Below are 24361 nucleotides of genomic sequence, written 5' to 3'. Positions count from 1 at the left end.
GTGAAAAATTTTCTCCCCTTTTTTCAAATCATCCAATCAAATAATTCATAGTATCTTTTGCCTTTTATTGAAATTACATTTTAGTGTAAGTGTAATTAAACTCACATAGTTTTTTCTATATCAATTATAGTTTTGCATATTGTTTAATAATCCTTTCATATTAAGAACTTAATAAGACATCCAGTTTGCCTAAGGTTTCTTCATAGACTTATAATCAAGGACAAAGACAAAGGTAAGCAGGAGAGAAGGGAAGTCAGAAAAGAAAAAGGAAACAGTGGCAAAATATGGAGAAGTGGTAGAATGGAAGCAACATAGATGGGAAAGCCACACTCTCACAGCTGTGGATCTGAGTTCTACATCTTAACCTTTTTATCTCACCTAAGTTGTCCATTAGCCTTAGTGACTAACATCCATGTTCCTATTTAATGTTTAATTAGAGTCCACATGTACTGGATTACACGTGTAGATAATGAATGACTGCAGGGTGTCCTCCTACTGTGGCTGTAGCCTGAATTCTAGTATGAAAATAATACATCAGATTATCACTCTTCAAAATGAATGAATTATCAAATTACCTTCTGAAAAGTACTTTATATATTTGGAAATTCATTTCATTTCCTCTTTATAAAAAGAGGGCACCCATAAAAAGAAACACTGAAGAAATTTTGTAATGTGAGGGCCATATAGTAACCCAGAGCTCATCTTAGTAAACATAAAGATGAAGATACTGAAGTCCAGAGAAGAAGTGACCTGGGATATGTGCTCACTCAACAAGTGTATACCGAGTGCCGGATGGTGCCTTGGACACTGGTATGACATAGATGTTAATTACTGAGAAAGAAAGATGAGAATCACTCCATGGTGAATGTTATAATTTAGTTTTGTGCCGGAAGCCGGTCCATCCTTGCTGCTTGACACAGTTGCTGAAGGAAAGAAACATCTGCACAGCATATGTTTCAATGGACCTGGCATATATAGCATACTGTTCTTAATATGTTTGCTCCCTTTAGTGCCATGTGTTTTAACCAAGGTCACCTCTCCGAGAAAGGTTGTTTCCCCAGGTGGGGATCTTTCCCTGAGGTTAGGGAGGGGATACAACCCCTTAATTAAGTGCCAGGCGGGTAGTTAAGCTACATAATCTTTACTCCCTGGAATGGAGATAAGAAACGCCCTAACCTTTGTAATAGAATTGACAGGATTAAAATCGGCTGTTATAAATACAGATGTAACAAGACAATAAACATCAGAACCTCATCAGTTCCTAACCAGAGCTCCGACCAGAACTTTGGCTGGAAATCCTGGCTAGAGGTCCTGACTAGGCTGCTGATCAACTGAAGGCTGTCTTCGTATCATTCCTTCATCGCCGACTCCGTCCACACCTTTGGGGACCCCTGGACCCGCTGGGATTGGACCCCAGCAGTTTTGGAAATATAAAATGAAAAGTAAACTCTCCTATATATAATTTTTAATTAATACTAGAGAGGAAAAAAATTCTATGGAGGAGCAAAATAAATGCGTCAGGCATCCTCCTAAGAAATATACAGTTCCTACCTGGGTCCTCACCTCTATACGCAGCCCTTTTTGTTATTATACATAGGTTTCCTTGTTGCTTAGGAAGATCTACACTAATTACTTGTTGCAAGATTGCTTGATGGTCTATTTTCTGGTCCTACTATGCTATGAGTCCAGCCTTAATCCCAGACCCTGCTGATACAGATTCTCTGGTTGTTAGCTGAATCATCATTAGAATATATATGCATCTCACATTTCACTTATAAGAAGAAACATGAGATCCAATTCTATATGTATTAAAACATAAGGTTCTTAAACACAAGGAATATTGAACATTTGCATCCTTATATACAATACAGTTCAGTATCCTAGTCAGTAAATTTATTGTACTTTAAAAGAAAAATATTCTTAGCACATAATGGCAGCTGGAACAAAACACTAATTATATCAAAACAGCTAGTCTAGAGACCTCTGGCTTTCAGCATAAACAATGGTGATTATAGAATAGCATGTCTAAGAAATGAGCCCAATTATTGGAGAAGGTAGAGGAAACTCTGTAAGCAATGAATTTATGGCTTAACTTTTAAAATTCAGTGCTAAAAGTGACTTGTATTTTAGATTTACTATTTATGAATTTATGCTTTCAATAGGAAAATGCTCTGTTTTAGAACTTAAATCAGGAGAATTATTTACTCATTCATTTATTTATTTATGTTCTTCGGGAGAAGACCAAGAGGATGGGATTTGAAATTTCATGCCCAATTTTATTACATTAATAAACAGTGCAACAAAATATCTCCTTTCAGATAGATATTTTTTGAATTTTTTAAATTAACTTTTACTTCATGTTTCTTTTAATAAAGGGAAAGAAGCAAAAAATTGCTCACCATTATTTTATAAGAAAAAATATAAATGCTTACTTTTCTCTCTCATTAAGTTTCTGCACACAGTGCCTACAGGAAATATTTCTGTTAAGCACAGAGAATACCCCATGGAAATATTAAGAGAAGGAAAAAAAGCCACCATGCCTTCTCGGTTGCAGGTGAGAAAAGAAAGCATTTGTGGAATAACCTTAGACATGAATGTGAGGTACAAGTGACATGAGGCATGGGCTTGATCTTGCTTTTCAAAGTTTGGGTTTTTGAGAGACATATCTTGTCATAATCCTATGACTTTTGGCTGATATTTCTTAAAAACTAGAAATGGTGGTGTTCCTTTCTCAGGCTCATCTAGAAAAAGGTAAGTGTTTTTGGTTGTACCACACCTGCTAGGGTGAAGTTAAGTAAGCCTCCTGCACAGGGAAGAATTATATCTATCCCAAAGTGCCAAAACTGTGCTGATTGAAAAAAAAACAAACACATGTATTTTATTCCAGAACTGAGAAGTTAGGGAGCAGGAATTTTCTTTTGGCTCTGGCTACAAACACAAAAGAAAGAACTTTCTAATTTCTTTTACATCCAGTACTGCTCAGGAGAGAGTAAGGAGAAAGGGATTTAGGAAATAACTTTTATTTAACAACTGCCTTAGTTAGGCCCCACTGGTGTGCCCAGTGGTTGAGCTTTGAGCTATGAAGCAGGAGATCATGGGTCGATTCCTGGTCAGGGCACATGTCCAGGTTGTGGGCTTGATCCCCAGTAGGGGACATGCATACATGCATGAGCCAACCAATCAATGATTCTCTGTCATCATTGATGTTTCTATCTCTCTGTCCCTTCCTCTCGGAAACCATATATATATGAATTGCCTCGGAAGGTTTACTGTATTGTATCTTTTAGAAAATTATGTTAACACAGACATTCCACTAAAGAAATCACACTATAAGGGACAGTAGGTGTTGATGTAGATGTTGCTATATCAATTTCATCATAACTACTGACCGTGAAATTATAGAAAACTCAACCTAGACCATGCATTTCCCTCATTTTACAGGGGAGAAACTATGGGACTAATATGTTAAATGACTTGTCTATATTTAACTATACTGAGGAAATGGATCTACCACCTATATCCTCTAATCTTCCTATTTGCCACATATAACAATTGGGCAATATTTGACTCCATTCCATGCTATTTTTCTTTAGTTTGTTAACAAAGATTAGACATAGGTGTCACGACCTTTGCTGCGGGCTTCAGTATCTGAAGTAGGGGCCAATGCACAAATGAAAATGCTACACAAGAAATATGAATTAAGAAGGCACTGGAGGCCAGGTGGAGCCTCTCTCTTGAAGAGACACACCAACTTCTCGCCTGGTCCACCTTTTTATTTACTTGAATACACATTTTCCCTTTAGCAATGCCTACAGGCATGTCAAAGGTAAAGTTTGGTAAACAATAAAAGGATTATCAGGTTAGGGAATTGCCTGGAGCCACCACTATCTTAGTTTCATCCCTGGTAACACCCAAGGTGCTTCGTAGCTTCCCACATATAGGTTGTGTGTGTGTGTGTGTGTGTGTGTGTGTGTGTCTGTGTGTGTGGTGTATGCAGGGGCAGAATGGACAATCAAATTGCTGTGTGTGTGTTTTTGTCAAATACTTATTTTCTTTAATTTTTATTTACATTATTATAATTTTATTTTCATTGATAAATATACACTTTTTAAAAATGTGCTATTTACATAAATCTGATATTAACTACAAATTTTTTCAAAAACAATGAATAAAATTTTCCAATACTTTAAGAATGTTATTCATGAGTAATGATATCTTTCTATCTTCTCTAAATAAACACTTTGGAAAATAACATTTGAAGAGACATTTAAGCCTTTGGATTTTTTTCTTTGTGAAGCTACTTTGTGATATGTGTAATGTAGTGTTTGTGATTTCTGATGCATTCAACTTTAAAAATAGAAATGATTTTCTTGCTATTACCCCCAGAGTAAGAAGGGAAAGTAGACAGCAAGAAGAATACATTAGAGCCCATGAATGTCTCCCCATCACTATGTAAATGCCTAACAATGTAAGCGCCTATGGCTGAAAATACATTTAAACAAATCGATAGAAAATTCTTCAGGTCCACACTAAAGGTCACTAATTTCTCTGGTCCTGGCCTGAGGCAAAAAATGAATAGCTGAATGTAGATTGTGAAGATAGGTCACAAGGAAGTAGAAATGTTTGTCAGCTAAAAATAATCATGAATACATGATTCACATAAGAGTGTAAACTGAATGGAAGCTAAAATCCCACACTATATTTTTTACTACATTTGGAAACCTGTGACTATTAAATCTCACTAAAATATAAATTATTTTAAAAACTAAATATAAGATTAAGAAAAAAGTAGCTTGTGAATTTTACCTATTCAAATGCATTTCATTGCAATCTATAATAATAAAAGGGTAATATGCTAATTAGACCGGATGTCCTTCCAGACAAAGCTGGGGTCGGAGGGAAGCACAGGTCCTGGGTGCCTCTGAGCAGCTGGAGGGAAGCCAGCCCAGGTTTCTGTGCCTGCAGGCAGCCAGAAGAAAACCAGCCCAGGTCCCGGGTGCTAGAGGGAAGCCGGTGCCAGCAGCCGGTGAAAGGAAGGTCTACTCTTGCACAAATTTTGTGCATCGGGCCTTTAGTAGATTATAAAATTATGAATATAGATGACCATCAGGATTTTGTTTTCTTAATGAAGCTTTGGAAGTTATAAAGCTGTTAGTATGCACTTTTTGAGCTTTCTGTACTGCCCTAGGTGAGCACTTAGAGGTTTTATAATTGCCATCATGTATAGATATTTCTTAAACACAAAATCTATACAAGAATCTACCATGCAGTGATGATACTAAGGTTTATTTTGAATAGTCTTAGTAAACTGAAAAATGACTTCGTTTACATAAAACAATGAACACCAAAATAAAGACCAATGGCAAAAATGAAGTCTTTGGCATAGACCAGAGTCCTACAGAGGTTCAGAGGGAAGAACAACTAACCCTGGGTTTATAACATAACTATATCCAATATAGGTACAGTAGAGAATGGTGTGAGGCAGGAGCCCCTTTTGGGTTACATAGGTGTTATAAGTGGCTTTCTTCAGAGAGAGGCCAATTGTGTATGCTGGCATCATATTACAGAATGGAGTTATCATCCCTGCATTTCTTCAGGGAGGGTAGTAACTAGAGGCTCTTATGTGGAAATAGGCTAAACTGAAACTAACTACTTCCTGTCAAGCAGTTCCCAAAGGTGGAATCAAAGAATTCAAAGGAAACTGCATTCAAGAGGCATGATCAATGGAGACAAGAAATAGCATTTGAATGGGGGGAAAACACCTGAAAGGGACTTGATGCCAACTGTCAACTTCATGAGATGACTAGCGTGGTTTCAGTTAAATGTATCTAGTTAGGTGAGTTCTTAATTTAAATTAAAATAGCCAAAAAGTTAAATATTTGATTTTGAAATGTGTTTAAGTTCACAATTTACTAATACATTTAAAACACTGGGATTCACACTTGAAAAGCCATGAAATTTCATATAGCAGCCATAACATATTTCATCAGAGATCAAAGTGAGCAATCTTACAGACTAAAGTGATCTGAAAGTTACAGTTTTCCAAATGTGGTTAAAAAAAAAAAAGTGTTGCCTTTTAGCTTTCATTCAGTTTATATTTATTACAAGTTAAAAAAATAAAGTTTATTCAAATTAAAAAGCAAAAACAAAAAAGCAGTTTTCCCATCCATTTCTCCCAACCCCCACTTCCCAACTCCTTGCCTCTGCAACCACCAACCTCTATTTTTTTTCTTTTGTTTGTTTTATTATATATATATATATATATATATATATATATATATATAATTTCAGAGAGGAAGGGAGAGGGAAAGAGATATAAAAATATCATTGATGACAGAGAATCATTGATCAGCTGCCTGCCTGCTTACCTGATTTCCCCTAACCGCTTCTGCCTGCCAGCCTAATTGATGCCTAACTGCTCCCCTGCCTGTCTAATTGCCCCCAACTGCCCTCCCCTGCCAGCCCGATCACCTCCAACAGCCAACAGCCCTCCTCTACTGGCCCAGTTGCCCACAACTGCCCTCCCCTGCCAGCCTGATCACCCCCAACTGCCCTCACTTGCTGCGACATGCCTCTTCTGCGCTAGGTGGCAGAGACGCCAGGACTGGCCTACTCCATGCCACGCAGAGCTGTAGGACCCCCAGCCCTTACCTCGTGGAGCCGCCACTGGGCCCCACCTCTGCTGAGTGAGTGGCCATCTTGTGGCAGCCATCTTGTGACGACATTGCGTAAAGGTGTCGCACATGGGCCTGATACCACCTAGGCTTTTATTATATAGAATACTCAATAACATACATACCACAGCTTCTTTATCCATTTATCCTTAGATGGCCACAGTTTATTTCTATGTTGTGGCTATTGGAAATATTACAGCTATAATCATGCAGGTGCAATTATATTTTCAAGTGAATTTTTTTTTTCCATTGGGTAAATACATAGAAGTATAATAGTTGTGTCATATGGTAACTCTATTCTTAATTTTTTTTGGAATATCCATACTGTTTTCCATAGTGGCTGCACTAGTTTACATTTCCATCAACAGTGCACAAGAGTTCTCTTTTCTTTGTCAACACTTTTAATCTCTTCTCTTATTGATAATAGCCATTCTAAGGATCCAAGATGGTGGTGGAGTAGGTGGAAGGTACACTCACCTCATCCTAGAATGAAACTAGAATTACAACTAAAATATAGAACAATCAACCTGAATAACCAACTGAAGACTAGCTAAACAAAAATCTTATAACCAAAGATTTATAGAAGAAGCCACATCAGGATTGGTAAGAGGGGCAGAGTCGTGAAAAATGGCTGGCCTCACTCCCATGGCAGGTGGCTGAAATCCTGGAGGAATACCTCAGCTGCAAAAATTCCTCCTGAGGAGTGTGGGGTCTCAACCTCATGTCAGGCTCCCCAGGCTAGAGCTATAAAAATCTGGCAGAAAAAATCAACAGGGAATCTGTCCACCAGGTAGAGACAGGGCAAAGGGACAGATACCTTTGAAGTGAAGGCAGAAGGGCAGAATGAGTGTGGATCTCGGCCAGAGGCCATTTTTCCCTCATATGCCTGTCTGATGCAGAGCCTTCCCTTCACATGGCCAAATATTAGTCTGTTTAGACCTGATAAACTCTACTGGCCTTACCCTGATTATTTCCTGGAATTCTACTCTACCATAAAGGTCTGTGGGCACCTGTCCGGTGGCATTTAGACTTGGTATACCCTAGGAGTTTTGCTGAGTGGCCTCAGGCCCAACCCTGGCACCGAGATTGAAACTATTCCAGCCTGGTGAACACTACTCACCTCTACCTGGTGACTCATTGAAAAGCTACCTCATGCAACTCAGGTACCCAGAGGCTCTATCAGCGACTGAAACTAACAGGCAACCAGCAGGCTGAGTAGGGTGGAGGCATATCTCTCGGTCTCTTGGGTTTGGTGCTGGTGAAAGCTGACTTTGATGAAGAGCTTGATCCCCCTCCCCCGCCCCCCCCCCCCCCCCCCCGGTCTAGCAGAGGCAGTCACAAGTTGGATTGCTTTGTAGCTCCAAACAGGTGGCCCAGGCCAATCACAGGTAGTGTCTGACATTGACATGCACCAGAGAACCTCCCAAGAGGACCTAGAACCAATGCACCTAGTGGAAAGCTTCAAATAACATCAGAAGCAGGACCCAATCAGCATCACAAGATACATATCCAAAGGAAGATCTTGAAAGACACCCTGTTGAGAAACATTCTGCTTAGTGTGGCCAGTGCCTACACAGCCGCTTGTACACTGTGGTTGAAGTCCGTTCTCACAGTCATCCAACCTGAGGGTTGACCCCATGCATAAATGGGCCAATAGTAATCTAGACTCAGTTGCAACAGGAAGGCTCAAATAATCTACCCAAGGAACATTGCTGGAGCACCCTGCTCAGGTGTTTAAGGAGAATGCACCACTGGTTTCCAAAGAACAACTACCAAGACTTGGATACATAACAGACCTATCTAATACACAAAAACAAACACAAAGAGGTTGCCTACATGAGGAGACAAGGAGATACACCCCAAATGAAATAACAAAATAAATGTCCAGAAAAAGAGGTAAATGAAATGGAGGCAATGTATTTACTATGCATAGTTTTAAAAAAATTATTACAACTATGCTTAAGGAATTTAGTAAGAAATACCACAGCATTAAAAATGCCATAGAAAACATAAAAACTAACCAGTCAGAAATGAATCAATACCTGAAATGAAGAGTACATAAGAAGGAATAAACAGCAGGTAGATGAAGCAGAGTATCAAATCAGTGATTTGGAAGACAAGGTAGCAGAAAAATAAAAAAAAACGAATTGGAAAAAAAATGAGAATAGTTTAAGGGATTCTTGGGACAGCATAAAACATAAGATCCACATCACAGGGGTTCCAGAAGGAGAAAAGAGAGAGCAAAACTTTGATAGCCTATTTAAGGAAATAATGATTGGAAACTTCCCTAATCTGGTGAAGGAAAAAGACGGAGGATTCTAAAAATAACTAAGCATCAGCAACTTGTCAGCCTATCCCTAGGCAAAGGGGCAAGTGGGAAAGTGTTTCTGATGCATTCTACTCCCCACCACCTCCGGCCTTCATCCCAGCCCATGCAGCAGGTGGTGCTCCACCCAATGACCTATTGTGCAATTGAAGACTTGACATAGAAACAGAGATGATAGCAGAAGCTTCACATACATTCTCCCATCACAGGGATCCTGAGGTCAGCAGGGCTGCCAGCCCCGATTCACAGGTAAGTAAACTAAAGCTCCATGAAGAATCGTGGCCAGATGTGCCCAGCACCCAGCCAAGGCATATTTGCTCCCCTTCCCAGGAATCAGAGGGCCACACAGAGTTCATCCCAGCCCTCCATCATGGTGACGCCAGGAAGGAGACCCATGTCCCAGAGCCCAGCACTGTCATGACCTCCAGTCTCACCCATAGTGACAGCACCTCCTCTCTTCTGACTTTGCCCCTGCAACCTTGCTCTGGACTTGACCCCACCCAAACATGACTCTTCTCTCCCTCTTCCCTCAGGAACCTATTGTATGTAGATTAGGGACCATCAGGGCTGAGAAATGTGCATGAATGACAAATCCATTTCTTCAGACCATCCTCTCAGCAAGGACCAGGGAGAGCTCGAGGAGGGCAGCGCTGTCCCATGGCACAAGACAGGCCAGGCCCCGACTGTACATGGTGTCAATTCTAGGGAAGGGCAAGAGGAGGAAGAGGGAAAAGTTAAATGTCCTGGCGTCAAAGGATTTGTACAAGAGGAACAAGGTTCCCTCTGGGCTCTTCCATTGCCATCAAAAGACCCTAGCTGGGCCAAAGTATATAAATTGATTATAACACTTCATCTGTAAAATGGGCCGACATTGCTACTGCTGTCTCTTCCCAATGAAGTTGTGCATATGACAGGGAAGTTGTGCAGGTCAGAGGGGTTGTGCAGGTCATACCCAGGACTTGTGAGGATCACAACCTGCTTTATGGTGTGAAGGGACAGAAATAGGCAGAGAGGAAATGAGAAGCTGCTCCAGGCACGAGACGCAGAAACATAAAATGTATGATTCATGCTGGAGGTGAGGCTGAGTGAGATTATAATATTATTTTCCTAGAGATATGACTCCTTTAATTTTGCTGGAGTTAATGTTTTGTACAGTAAACCAGAGACTATTTTTATCAACCTAGGGGAGGAAATGGGGGCCCAATCCCTGGGCTGCTGACTGGGAAGTGATTTATTTGAAACAAAGGTTGACCCTTTGCTGATAACAGAGTCTGAAGGGGGCCCTGGGCCCTGCTCTTGTCTGAGCTCAGCACCGCAGTCCTCAGTGACATGGGGACAGCTGAGGGCACCTGGCCTCCGCTAAACCAGGCCCAGCCACACAAAAGAAACAAACACCGGGCCGGGCAGGCAGGACATCCTCTCCAGCATTCCTGGGCCACCAGCCTCCGGCCTGGAGTCACAGAGTCCTAGGTAGCAGCACCTGAGCTGCCAGTGAGCACAATGGACACTTTGTGCCTGACGTCCGCCCAGGCCTGTCATACACTTCCCATCCAGGGTCACATGGCGCAGGACTCATCAAACAGACCCATCTGCAGAACAGTTGTATTTGGGTTCTCCACAGAGCTCACACTGTTTGGAATACGGAACTCATCTCTTTGCAGATTTGCTGTTTGATTTGCTGGAGTTTCCAGACCAACAAGAAACAGCCCCTCCCTGTGGACAGCATGTCTGCCTCTTCTATTTCCAAAGCACCTGCTTTCTTAATCCCAGGGGGACCATCCAGACACCTGACATCAGCTTCTCCCTGAACCTCAAAGGCAACCAGGAGGGGAACTGCCATCCAGGAGGGGTAGCCAGGCAGCAGGCAGTTAGTGGGTGGCTTCGGGAGGGACTGACTCACACCACCGGCCCCCTCTCCCCTCAGGCTTAAAGCCAGGAGCAAAGAGCATGGGGCTGCCCCACATTCAATGGTCACAATTCCTGGTCCCCAAGTAAGAAATGAACCAGCGCTCAAGGATTAGGATCATCAGAGCATGCACAGCTCTGAGATGGGGTCCCCTGGAACCACCAGAAGCAATACCAGGCTGTATTGAGATGAGGTGTCAGGTCCACGGCAAGTCAACTGGCCACCAGAGGCCTGAGGGCTGGCTAGTGGGGAAAGGTGGACAGGAGGCACACCCTCGTGTGAACCGGGTCTGCTGTCAGGATCCGGTCCCCCTGAGGCCGCTCACAGAGCAGCTACTGCATTTCTGAACCAAAAATTAACATACAGGTTTGGACAATAAATACATATATTTTTCATTTGTGAATTTATATATTTGGGATGTCCTAAAGAGGTTTTAAAAATCATATGTATTTATATGTAAACGAATCAGTTTTATTACAAAAATAAAATCAGGAAGGAGCCCTTCACTCCCGAACTCATTGAACACATGTGTGCCTCTCTGTGTCCCTCCCTGGACCTGGGTCTTTGGGGGCAGGGCCTTCACGGTTTACCTTTCAGGAGCTGAGAGGGGCTGGGAGACAGACAGGAGACAGACAGGAGAACCACACTTTATGTCAGAAGATACCCAAAGCCATGGAGAACACAAGCTTGGTGATATGACAAGGGGGAGACAGGGACTACATGGTCTCCTATTGCTGTCCTAACAAATGATCTCAAACAGGGTGGCCCACACCACAAAGTGTGTGATCCCAGGGGCTGTGGGTCAGAAACCTGAGGCAGGTGCATCCAGCGGAGCTCCTCCCTGGAAGGTTGGGAGACCCTGCTCCTGGCTCCTGGGGAACTGGAAGAGCCCTCTCCTTGCAGAGCAGTTTCCTCCTGTGTCCCTGCCAGAGCCACTCCCAGTTCCAGGGCCTCCAGAAAACCTTGGCTCCTGGTTCCTTCCTCCAGCCTCAACTTCCTGCAGCCAGCAACTCAGACTGAACCCCTCCCACAGCATCTGTGACCCACCCTCTCGCCCACATCCCACTTTTAAGAGCACATGGTTATTGAAGGCCAGGACCTCAGGGGCGAGCTGCACCTTCTGTACATTCTGTAGAGGGTCTGGGGTTGGTTGTTGCTGAATAAATGTTCATTCAGGGATTTAAAACAACCACACAAGAACCCAGGTTACATTGGCCCACCTGGCTGACCTCCAGTGGTTGCCAGGTTACCTCTATGACCTGTCTCACCATTGTGACCTGTCAGCTCTGTGACCTGCTGCCAGCTTATACCCCACAGGCCTGGGTTGAGGCCTCTTCAGTGTGAGGCCCCAAGAGACTCAGAGAAGGGCTCCCCAAGGTCTTGTCATATTTAACTCAGACTTGGCTGTTGAGACAGAGCTCACCACAAAGAGAACTCAGGAAGCCACCACCAAAGGGACAGCAAGTACCTCCAGGGCAGGGAGAGCCAGGCTGGTGCAGGAGAGGGCAGGCAGGAGAGGGCGGGAGGGCAGATAGAGGGTGGGTTGAAAATGTTGTCACAGCAGGAAGGCTTTTAGGCACAAGAATAGGGGGATCTGATTTATATTTTTTAAAGATCACTCGGTGATTTGACATTTGAAATGATATTTGACATGTGTCCTGAGAGCCAGGCAGGATTTGGGCAGATGAAGAGGTGAGATGTGCTTCAGGTGCAGACAGTGGACACGGCCTGGAGCAGGACAGATGAACACTGGGGACCAGAGCACATGCCTCTCAGAGCCTGTGAGTGATGGGACAGGGCAGGGAAACAGAAGACCCTGCATGGAGGGGACAGGGCAGAGGGGGGAGGGGGCCTTCCATGGAGGTGGCAGGGCAGAGGGAGGAGAGGGGACTCTCCATGTAGGGGTCAGGGCAGGGAGGAGAAGGGACCCTCCATGGAGGGGGCAGGGCAGGGAGGACATGGAACCCTCCATGGAATGGGGACAGAGGACCATCAATGGAGGGACAGGAAATGGAGCAAAGGGTCCTCTCTATGGAGGGAAATGGGCAGGGGAATAGGGATCCCCACTTTGAGGAGGGAAGAAAAGGGGTCAATGGACTGTCATGGTGGGAGCAAGACATGGAGGACAGGGAACCCTTCATAGAGGGGAATAGGCAGGGGAATAGGGATCCCCCTCTGAAGCGACAGGGCAGCGGGGAGAGAGCACCCTCCATAAAGTGGAGACAGGGGGCCCTCCATGGAGGGGGACAAGGAGGGGAGATAGGTGACTCTCTGTACCAGAGGAGGGGCTCTTATCTCCTCTCCTTCTCCGTTTCATGGAGCACCCTCTTTCCCCACTCTGTGGAGGGTGCTCTCACCCCCCTGCACTGTCCCCTGTGAGGGGGATCACTATCCCTCTGTCAATTCCCCTCCATGGTGGGCCCCTTTCCTCCCTCCCTGCCCTCTCCATTGAAGGTCCTCTTTCCACACTCCATGGATCCTGTCCCTCCCTCTTCCCTGTCCCCTCAAAGGGGGTGTTCCTTCAACCCCTGCACATTCACTGCAATGGAGGGTCCACTTTACCCCCTGTCCTGTCCCTCCATGGAGGGACCCTTGTCCCCATGGAGATATGGGCAAGGGTATAAGGACCCCCCTAGGAGGGGACAGAGCAGGGGGGAGGTATCATCCATGGAGGGGTAGGGCAGGAGGGGAATTTTTCTCTCCATGGAGGAAAATGGGAAGGGGAACTAGGAACCCCCCTTTAAGGGGACCAGCATGGGGTTGGGGCACCCTCCATGGAGGGAGGGCAGGGGATACTCCATGAAGGGACAGGACAGAGGGACAGAGATCCTCCATGAAGGGGAAAAGGTCAATGGGATAGGCATCTTCCTTTTGAGGGGAGAGGGCAGGAGGAAGGGAGCACTCTCCATGGAATGGGGATAGGGGACCCATCATGGAGGGTCCCCTACCTCCTCTTCTTGTCCCCTCCATGGCACGTCCCCAACCCCTGCTCTATGGAGAGTGCTCTCCCCCCTTCCCTGCCCCTCAAAGGGAGGATCCCTATCCCTCTAACCATTCCCCTCCATGGAGAGGAGCCTTTTCCTCCTGTCCTGTTCCCCCATGCAGAGTCTCTGGTCCCCACTCCATGGAGGGTGCCCCCTCCCTCCTGCCCTGTCTCCTCAAAAGGGGGATCCCTATTCCCCTGACCATTATCCTCCATGGAGGATCCCCTTCCCTCTCCCCATTCACTCCATTGAGGGTCCCCTGTCCCCAGTCCATGGAGGGTATCCCCTATCCCTCAAAGGGGGGTTCCTTGTACTCTTGCCCATTCACTATCATGGAGGGTTCTCTTCCCCCTTGTCTTATCCCTCCATGAGGTCCCATGGGACATGGGCAGGGATACAAGGAACCCCCTATGAGGGGCACCTTCCATGGAGTGAGGACAGGGGACACTCAATAGGGGATCTCTTTTCCCCCCTCCCCATACTTTCCACTGAGGGTCCTCTGTTCCCACTCCATGGAGGGTGTGCCCGCTTCTTCCCCTGGCCCCTCAAAGGGAGGTTCCTTATACCCTTGCCCATTCACTGTCATGGAGGGTCCCCTTTTCCCTTTGTCCTGTCCCTCCATGGAGGGTCCCCTGGGATATGGCAAGGGGAACAAAGAAACCTCCTTTGAGGGAACAGGCATGGAGATGGGGACCCCCCATGGAGGGGGGATAAAGAACACTCCATGTAGAGGACAGGGAATGGAAAAGAGAATCAACTCTGGAGGAGAAAGGACAGGGGCACAAGGGGACTCTCCATGGAGGAAGAAGGGCAAGAAGGGAAATGCCATGCTCAGTCCATGGAGGCTGCCCTCTCCCCTCTGCCTGGGGGTGGGGAGGGGAATGGGCAGGAGCATAGGGCACCCCTCATTTCAGGGGGCAGGTAAGGGAAAACAAGGGAATCTCCATAGAATGAGCATGGTAGGGACCACAGGGCCCTCCATAGAGGGGAATGGGCAGGGGGATAGGGAACCTTCTTTGAGAAACAGGGCAGGGGAGAGAGGGCACCCTCCCTAAAGTGGAAAAAGGGGACCCTCCATGGAGGGGACAAGGAGGGAGATAGGGGACGCTTCATGGTGGTGAATGAGCAGAGGTACAAGGAACCCCCCTTTGAGGGGACAGGGCAGGGGGAGGGGGCACCATCCATAAAGTGGGGACAAGGGACTCTCAATGGAGGAGACAGGGCAGAGGAAAGGGGATTCTCCCTGGAGAGGAATGGGCAGGAAGTTAGGGATTCCCCTCTTTGAGGGGACAGGGCAGGAGGGAAGGAGCACTCTCCATGGAGTGGGGACAAGGGACCCATCATGGAGGGTCCCCTACCTCCTCTTCTTGTCCCCTCCATGGCACATCCCCAACCCCTGCTCTATGGAGAGTGCTCTCCCCCCTTCCCTGCCCCTCAAAGGGAGGATCCCTATCCCTCTAACCATTCCCCTCCATGGAGAGGAGCCTTTGCCTCTTGCCCTGTCCCCCCATGCAGAGTCTCTGCTCCCCACTCCATGGAGGGTACCCCCTCCCTCCTGCCCTGTCTCCTCACAGGGGGGCTCCCTATTCCCCTGACCATTCCCCTCCATGGAGGATCCCCTTTCTCTCTCCCCATCCTCTCCATTGAGGGTCCCCTGTCCCCAGTCCATGGAGGGTATCCTCAAAGGGGGATTCCTTTTACTCTTGCCCTTTCACCCCATGTCCTATCCCTCCATGAGGGTCCCATAGGACATGGGCAAGGATACAAGGAACCCCCTATGAGGGGACAGATATTGGGGTGGGGGCACCTCCCATGGAGTAAGGACAGGGGACACTCAATGGAGGGGAATGGGCAGGGGAAAAGGGGACTCCCTATGGAGAGGAATGGTTAGGGGGATAGGGATCCCCCTTTGTGGGGACAAGGAAGGGTGGAAATGGACTGGCCATGGCAGGACCAAGACATGAAGAATAGGGAACCCTCCATGGAGGGGAATAAGCAGGGGGACAGGGAATCCCCTTTGAGGAGACAGGGTACAGGGAAGAGAGCACCCTCCATGGAGGGACAGGGCATGGGGGAAAGGATCCTCTCCATGGAGGAGAATGGACAGGGGTACAAGGAACCCCCCCTTTGAGAGGACAGGCATGGGAGTGGGGGCACCCCCCATGGAGGGGGGATAGGGGATCCTCCATGAAGGGAACAAAAAGGGGGGAAGAGGACCATCCCTGGAGGGTAAAGGACAGGGAGACAGGGAACCCTTCTTTGAGGGAACAGAGCAAGGGGGACAGGGGACCCTCCATTGAGGAAGAAGAGTCAAGAAGGGCAATGCCATGCTCCCTCCATGGAGGGTGCCCTCTCTCCTCTGCCTGTGGAGGGAAATGGGAAAGGGCATAAGGCACCCCCCATTTCAGGGGTCATGAAAGTGGGAACAAGGGAATCTCCATGGAGGGAGCAAAGCAGGGAGCATAGGGAACCCTCCATGGAAAGTAATGGGCAGGGACAAGGAACCCTCCTTTGAGGGACAGGGCAAGGGGGAGGGAGAGCCCTCCATAGAGTGGGGACAGGACACACACCATGGAAGGGACAAGGAGGAGAGATAGGGGACCCTCCATGGTGAGTCAACTGTCCCCACTCGATGGAGGGTGCTCCTTCCCTCCTGCCTTACCCCCTTAAACAGAGATCCCTATTCTCTTTCCCATGACCTTCCATGGGGGATCTCTTTCCCCCCTCCCCATACTCTCCATTGAGGGTCCTCTGTTCCCACTCCATGGAGGGTGTCCTCTCTTCCTCCCTTGGCCTCTCAAAGGGAGGTTCCTTGTACCCTTGCCCATTCACTGCCATGGAGGGTCCCCTTTTCCCCCTTGTCCTGTCCCTCAATGGAGTGTCCCCTGGGACATGAGCAGGGAAACAAAGAAACCCCCTTTGAGGGAACAGGCATGGAGGTAGGGACCCCCCTTGGAGGGGGGATAGAGAACACTCCATGTAGGGGACAAGGAGTGGGAAAGAGGATCAACCCTGGAGGAGAAAGGACAGGGGCACAAGGGCATCCTCCATGGAGGAAGAAGGGCAATGCCATGCTCCCTCCATGGAGGCTGCCCTCTCCCTTCAGCCTCGGGGTGGGGAGGAGGAATGGGCAGGAGCATAAGGCACCCCTCATTTCAGGGGGCTGGAAATGGAGAACAAGGGAATCTCCATGGAGGGAGCATGGTAGGGACCACAGGGGCCTTCCATAAAGGGGGATGGGCAGGGGGATAGGGAACCCCCCCTTGAGACAGGAGATGGGGGAGAGAGAACATCCTCCCTAAAGTGGGGACAGAGGACCCTCCATGGAGGTAAAAGACAGGAGAAGGGGGTTCCTCCATGAAAGAGAATGGTCAGGAGGATAGGTATACTCCCTTTGAGGGGGAAGAGCAGACGCAGAGGACCCTCCATAGAGTGGGAACAAGGGACATGCCATGGAGGGGAGGAGGAGGGGTAGAGGGAACCCTCTATGTCTAGTCTCCTGTCCCCACTCCATGGAGGGCATCCTCTCCCTCTCCCAGGTTCCTTGTACCCATGCCCGTTCACTACCATGGATGGTCCCATTTCCCCCTTTTCCTGACCCTCCATGGAAGGTCCCCTGGGATATGGGCAGGGGATCAAAGAACCTCCCTTTGAGGATACAGGCATGGAGGTAGGGTGGCAATCCTCATGGAAGGGGGATAAGGGACCCTCCATATAGGGGACAGGGAGGGGGGAAAGAGGACCTTCCCTGGAGGGGAAAGAGCAGGGGGTCAGGGAACCTCACTTTGAGGGGTCAGAACAGAGGGGTCAGGGGACCCTCCATGGAGGAAGAAGGGCAATGCCATGCTCCATCCATGGAGCCTGCCCTCTCCTCTCTTCCTGGGGGTGTGGGACGGCGGTGGTGGGCAGGAGCATAGGGCACACCTCATTTCAGGGCCAGGAAAGGGAGAACAAGGGAATCTCCATGGAGTGAGCACGGTAGGGACCACAGGGACCCTCCCTGGAGGGGAATGGGCAGGAGGATAGGGATCCCCCTTTGAGGAACAGGGCAGGGGGGAGAGAGCACCCTCCATAAAGTGGGGACAGGGGACCCCCCATGGAGGGGACAAGGAGGAGAGATAGGGGACCCTCCATAGTGGCGAATGGGTAGGGGTACGAGGAACCCCTGTTTGAGGGGACAGGGCAGGGGGAGGGGGCACCATCCATAAAGTGAGGACAAGGGACTCTCAATGGAAGGGACAGGGCAGGGGACATGGGACTCCCAGGGAGGGGAATGGGCAGGGATATAGGAATCCCCCCTTTGAGGGGTAGAGCAGGAGGGGAGGGGGCACCCTCCATGAAGTGGGGACAGAGGGCCCTCCATGGACAGACCAGACAGAAGGGAAGGGGACCCTCCATGAAGGAGAATGGTCAGCGGGATAGGTATCCCACCCCCCCCCCCTTTGAGGGGAAAGAGCAGGCAGAAAGCACCCTCCATAGAGTGGGAGCAAGGGGCATGCCATGAAGGGGACGAGGAGGGGAGATAGGGGACCCTCCATGGCTAGTCCCCTGTCCCCACTCCCTGGAGGGTATCCCCTCCATCTCCCCGGCCCCTCAAAGGGAGGTTCCTTGTACCCTTGCTCATTCACTGCCATGGAGATTCCCCTTTCCTCCTTGTCCTGTCCCTCCAAGGAGGATCCCCTGGGACATGGGCAAGGGATCAAAGAACCTCCCTTTGAGGGAACAGGCATGGAGGAGGTATTGGGGACCCTCCATGCATGGGACGGGAGGTGGGGCGGGGGGGAAGAGGACAGTACCTGGAGAGGAAAGGTCAGGGGTACAAGGAGCCTCACTTTGAGGGTCAGAGCACGGGGTATAGGGGACCCTCCATGGAGGAAGAAGGGCAAGGCCATGCTCCCTCCATGGAGGCTGCCCTCTCCCCTCTGCCTGGGGGGGTTGGGAAAGGGCATAGAGTACCCCTCATTTCAGGGGGCAGGAAAGGTAGAAAAAGGGAATCTCCATGGTAGGGATCACAGAGACCCTACATGAAGGGGAATGGGCAGGGGGATAGGGACACCCCCTTTGAGGGACAGGGCAATGGGGAGAGAGCACCCTCCATAAAGGGGGGAAAGGGGACCCTCCATGGAGGGACAAGAAGGAGAGATAGGGGACCCTCCATAATGGTGAATGGGCAAGGGTACAAGGAACCTCTGTTTGAGAAGACAGAGCAGGGGGAGGGGGCACCCTCCATGGAGTGGTGACAAGGGACTCTCAATGGAAGGGACAGGGCAGAAGAAAGGTGATTCTCCCTAGAGAGGAATGGGCAGAGGGTTAGGGATTCCACCCTTTGAAGGAACAGGGCAGGATGGAAGGGGCACCCTCCATATGAAGTGGGACAAGGGACTCTCAATGGAGGGGACAGGGCTGGGGAAAGGGGACTCTTCTTTTTTTCATATATTTTATTGATTTTTTACAGAGAGGAATGGAGAGAGATAGAGAGTTAGAAACATCGATGAGAGAGAAACATGGATCAGCTGCCTCCTGCACATCTCCTACTGGGGATGTGCCCGCAACCAAGGTACATGCCCTTGCCTGGAATCGAACCTGGGACCTTTCAGTCCGCAGGCCGATGCTCTATCCACTGAGCCAAACCGGTTTCGGCAAGGGGACTGTTTTTAAAGAGGAATGGGCAGGGGGATAGGGATCCCTCTTTGAGGGGACAGGGCAGGAGGGAGGGGGCATCCTCCTTGGGGTGGGGACAGGGTAACCATCATGGAGGGTCCCCTATCTCCTCTTTTTGTCCCCTCCATTGTGTGATCCCTGACCCCACTCTATGGAGGGTGCTCTACCCCCTTCCCTGCCCCTCAAAGGGGGATCTCTATCCCCTGACCATTCCCCTCCATGGAGAGGACCCTTTACCCCTGCCCTGTACCTCCACTAAGGGTCCCCTGTCCCCAGTCCATGAAGGGTGCCCCTTCTCTACTGCCCTGTCTCCTCAAGGGGGGGGATCCCTATTCCCCTGCCCATTCTACTTCATGGACGATCATCTTTCCCTCCTCCCAGTCCTCTCCATTGAGGGTGTTCTGTCTCCACTTCATGTAGGGTTTCCCCTCCCCCTCCCCTGGCTCCTCAAAGGGGGGTTCTTTGTATCCCTGCCCATTCACTGCCATGGAGGGTCCCCTTTCCCCCCTGTCCTGCCCCTCCATGGACGGTCCCCTGGGACGTGGGCATTCCCTTTTTCCTTTTTCCCTGTCCCCTTCCCAGGGTCCCATGTCCTACCTGTCCACTGACCCCTCCCATGGTCCCCTGTCACCCCTGCCCCACTTTGTGGTGACAGGGCAGGGAGGGTCAGGGCAAGGGAGAAAGGGTACTCTTTACAGAGAGGGAAATGGGCAGGGGTACAAAGATCTCCTCAAAGAGGAGATTCCCAATCCCCCTGCCCATATCCCATGTCCCTTCAAAGGTGGGGGGTTCCTGGTACCCCTGCTCATTCACCACCATGGAATGTCCTCTGTCTGCCCTCCACGTCCCCTCCACGGAGGGTCTCCTTTCCCCCGGGCCCTGTCCTTCCAAGGTGGGTCCTCCTGTCCTCATTCCATGTAGGGTACCCCCTTCACCCCCGTCCTGCCCATCAAAGGGGAGGTTCCTGGTACCCCTGCCCATTCATCTCAATGGAGAGGAAAGGGAAGGGTTGAGAGAACACCCTCCATGGAGGGGAATGAGTAGGGGAGAGGGAACCCCACCCTTAGAGGGCAAGTCAGAGGAGGAGGGGCACCCTCCATGGAGGGTTAGGGCAAGGGAGAAAGGGGACTGTTCATGGAGGGGAATGGGCAGGGGTATAGGGATGCCCCTTTGATGGGATAGGGCAGAGGGGAGACGGCACATTCCATGGATTGGTTATAGGGAACTCTCCTTGGAGGGGCCAGTACAGAGGGGATAGGGCATTCTACATGGAGGGGAATTGGCAGGGGTACAAAGAATCCCCCTTTTAGGGGACAGGACAGGGAAAGAGGCACCCGCCATGGAGTGGGGACAGGGCTGAGAGGGGAGGGCACCCTCCTTGGAGGAAGATGGGCAAGAAAAACAATGTCCTGCTCCCTCCATGGAGGGTGCCCCTCCCCTCTGCCTGTGGAGGAAAATGAGCAGGGGGGTAGGGAACCCCACCTTTTGAGGGGTCAGGAAAGGGTGAACAAGGGATTCTCCATGGAGGGAGCAGTGCAGGGAGCACAGGGACCTTCCATGCAGGGGACAGAGTAGAGGAAACAGGGGACCATCCATGGAGAATGGGCAGGGGACAAAGAACCCCCATTTGAAGGGGTGCCAGGGGGACCATGACAGGGATTTCCTGTCCCCCTGCACTTTCCCCTCCATGGATGGCTCCCTGTCCTCCATGTCTTGCTCCTGCCATGGACAGTCCATTTCACCCTTTCCTTGCCCCCTCAAAGGGGGGATCCCTATCCCTCTGCCCATTCCCTCCTTGAAGAGTCCCCTTTCCCTCTGCCTGTCCCTCCACAGAGGGTCTTCTCTCCCCACTCCATGGAGGGTCCCTCTCCCCCGGCTCTGTCCCCACAGGGCAGTGTGGATAGGGGACTCTCCATTGAAGCAACAGGGCAGGGAAAAAGAAGACCCTTCGTGGCTGTGTCTGGGCAGGGAGGACAGAGGACCCTGCTTGGTAGGACAGGGGCCCATCCATGGATGGGATAGGGCAGGAGGGCCAGGGCAAAAGGGACAGGAGGTGGGGACACTGACCCCTCCATGGATGGTCCCCTGTCCTTACCAAGAAGGATCCACTGTCCCCCATGCCCTGGCACAGCCACGAAGGGTCTTCTTTTTTTTTTTTTTAAGGGGAGAATGATAATTTTTATTTTTTTTAATTTCTTGTTTTTTTTAAATATATTTAATTGATTTTTTACAGAGAAGAAGGGAGAGAGAGATAGAGAGTTAGAAACATCGATGAGAGAGAAACATCGACCAGCTGCCTCCTGCACATCTACTGGGAATGTGCCCGTACCGTAACCCAGGTACATGCCCTTGACCAGAATCGAACCTGGGACCTTTCAGTTCACAGGCCGAGGCTCTATCCACTGAGCCAAATCGGTTTTGGAGAGAATGATGATTTTTATTTTTTAAAATATATTTTATTGATTTTTTACAGAGAGGAAGGGAGAGGGATAGAGAGTTAGAAAAATCGATGAGAGAGAAACACCCATCAGCTGCCTCCTGCACACTCCTTACTGGGGATGTGCACGCAATCAAGGTACATGCCTTTGATCAGAATCGAAGCCAGGACCCTAGAGTCCACAGGCTGACGCTCTATCCACTGAGCCAAACCAGTTAGCGGGGAGGTCTTCCTTTTCCCTGTTCTGTTGCTTCAATGGAAAGTCCCCTATCCACTCTTGTGCATCCCTGCCCCTTCCCAAGGTCTCCTGTTCCCACTGCCCACCCCTCTCATGGTGCCCTGTCCCCCTGCCCTGCCTTCCCATGGAGGGGCCCCTGTCTCCCCTGTTCTGACCACTCTGTGGTTGGTCCCCTTCCCTTCTGCCTTTTCCCTCCATGGAGGGTCTTCTGTTTCCCTGTCCTGACCCCTCACTCACAGGCATCTGAGGGGCATATGCTCTGGTCTTTCCAGTGTTCATCTCTCCTGCCTCCAGGCTGTGGCTACTGTCTGTACCTGAAGCACATTCTCACCCTCTTCATCTGTCTAAATCCTACCTGAGCCCTCAAGACACATCTCAAATATCATTTCAAATGTCAAATCACAAGCAGGGGAAGGGGGGTGGGGGGTGAAGGGTGGGAGGTAGGGGGTGGGGGTTGGGGGCTGGTGGGTGTTGGGTGGGGGCTGTGTGACATTGGGTGTGGGATGTGGGGTGGCAGGTAGGAGTAGGGGGTAAGAAGGGTATGGGGGGTCAGGGGTAGTATTGGGGTGTGGGGGCAGGCTGGTGGGAGGTGGCGGGTGAGGATTGGGGTTGTGGTATGTGAGTAGCAGGAGGGGCTGGTGGGTGTGGGGTGGCAGGTGGGTGCTGGGGGTGTTGGGTGTGGGGTGGCAGGTGGGGGTGGGGTGTTTGGAGTGGTGATAGGGTTGGCGGGTGAAGTGTTGGTGGAGGAAGAAGAGGACATGGGGCGATTAATGGTGATGGAAGGAGACTTGACTTGAAGGCAGTGAGTACACAATGCGATATACAAATGATGAATTATAGAAATGGACACCTGACCTATGCAATTTTATTAGTGAATGTCACCCAAATAAGTTTGATTAAAAATAAATAAAAGGTGGGTCTATTGAGGGTGATTAGGTTATGAGGGTGGAGCCCTCATGAATTTCATTAATACCCTTTTAAAAGATCCCCCATGCTATACTTATCAGGGGATCACTCTATATGTTATATTAATGTCAAACCACTATTCTATACACTTGAAATTAATATTGAATGTCATCTCTAATTGAAAAAAATTAAATTAGTAAAATAATTTTTTAGAATATGAAAATGCAAATCAGAGTGATCTTTAAAAAATATAAATCAGATCAGTACACTCTGTGCCTAAAAGCCTTAAGCACTCCAGCAGGGGTCAGCTCTCCAGACAGCATCATGCCCGTGCGGGTGTTACACTGCTGGGGAGGAATGCCCTGTCTTCTTCCTCCAGTTGCCCCTTCACTGCTCTGGTGACGTGTGGCACTGGTGCAGGCAGAACTGTGCTTCCATGAGAGTGAGCTAACCACCACTTTGGTTGTTTTGTTCTAGTGAAGGAGCAGACACAGAAAAAATATTTTTAAAAATCTTAATGGTTCTAATAGCATTTCAACCCACCCAAGGGCCCTTTATCTGCCCTTCCCTGCACCCCAGCCAGCCTGGCTCATCCAGCTTGAGGAAAGAAGGCCGGGATGGTGCTGCCCATGCAGCCAGTGAACATGCATCTGGTCAGACATCTGAAGAGAACTGCAGTTATCTTAGGATGGAAATGGAGGGATGCATCTGTGAGGATCAGGTACACACCAGAGGACTAAACTTTTTGTGACACAGTGATGGGATCAGAGCTGCAGGACACCATCACCATCTATCTCCCACTGAAACCCAGGGGACCATGAATCACCCACAACAAGAAGCAGCTCCATGGCCTCGGACAACCCACTGACCCTCTCTAAAGCACTTGAGCTCACATGGCTGATCTCAGAAAACCTATGAATCCCAGAAATCTTAAACCCTATGAAATAGCCTGTTTTGACATTTTAGTTCTACTCCTACAAAGAAAGCCAGGCCTGGGTCTTTTGTAGCCTTCTCAAAGGTGTGTGAGGACCCAGTAGGTGGAAGCTAGACCTGGTATACCCTGGAACATTTGCTGAGTGCCCTCAAATCCAGCACAGACAACAAGTTTGAACCTGCGTCAATCTGGTGAACACCGCTCACTCTACCTGAGAACTCACTGAGAAGATACCTCATGTTACTTGAATACCTCCAGAGGCTCTTTCAGTGACTGAGCTTAACAGGCACATGGC

The 24361-nt window shown here is 49.0% G+C and overlaps 1 non-coding gene across 1 annotated transcript; it reads left to right on the top strand.

The window, feature by feature from the left end:
* Positions 1–23425: 23425 nt before the first annotated feature.
* LOC139020221 (small nucleolar RNA SNORA74) lies at positions 23426–23625 on the top strand. The gene has a single exon (XR_011473234.1). It is a non-coding gene; the product is annotated as a small nucleolar RNA SNORA74 (small nucleolar RNA).
* The last annotated feature ends 736 nt before the right edge of the window (positions 23626–24361 follow it).

The sequence above is a fragment of the Myotis yumanensis genome, unplaced genomic scaffold (assembly GCF_028538775.1).
Source record: "Myotis yumanensis isolate MYYU_CA2020_CCGP unplaced genomic scaffold, mMyoYum1.0.hap1 SCAF_11, whole genome shotgun sequence".
NCBI classification, from domain to species: domain Eukaryota; kingdom Metazoa; phylum Chordata; class Mammalia; order Chiroptera; family Vespertilionidae; genus Myotis; species Myotis yumanensis.
This window is presented reverse-complemented; position numbering and strand designations above follow the sequence as displayed.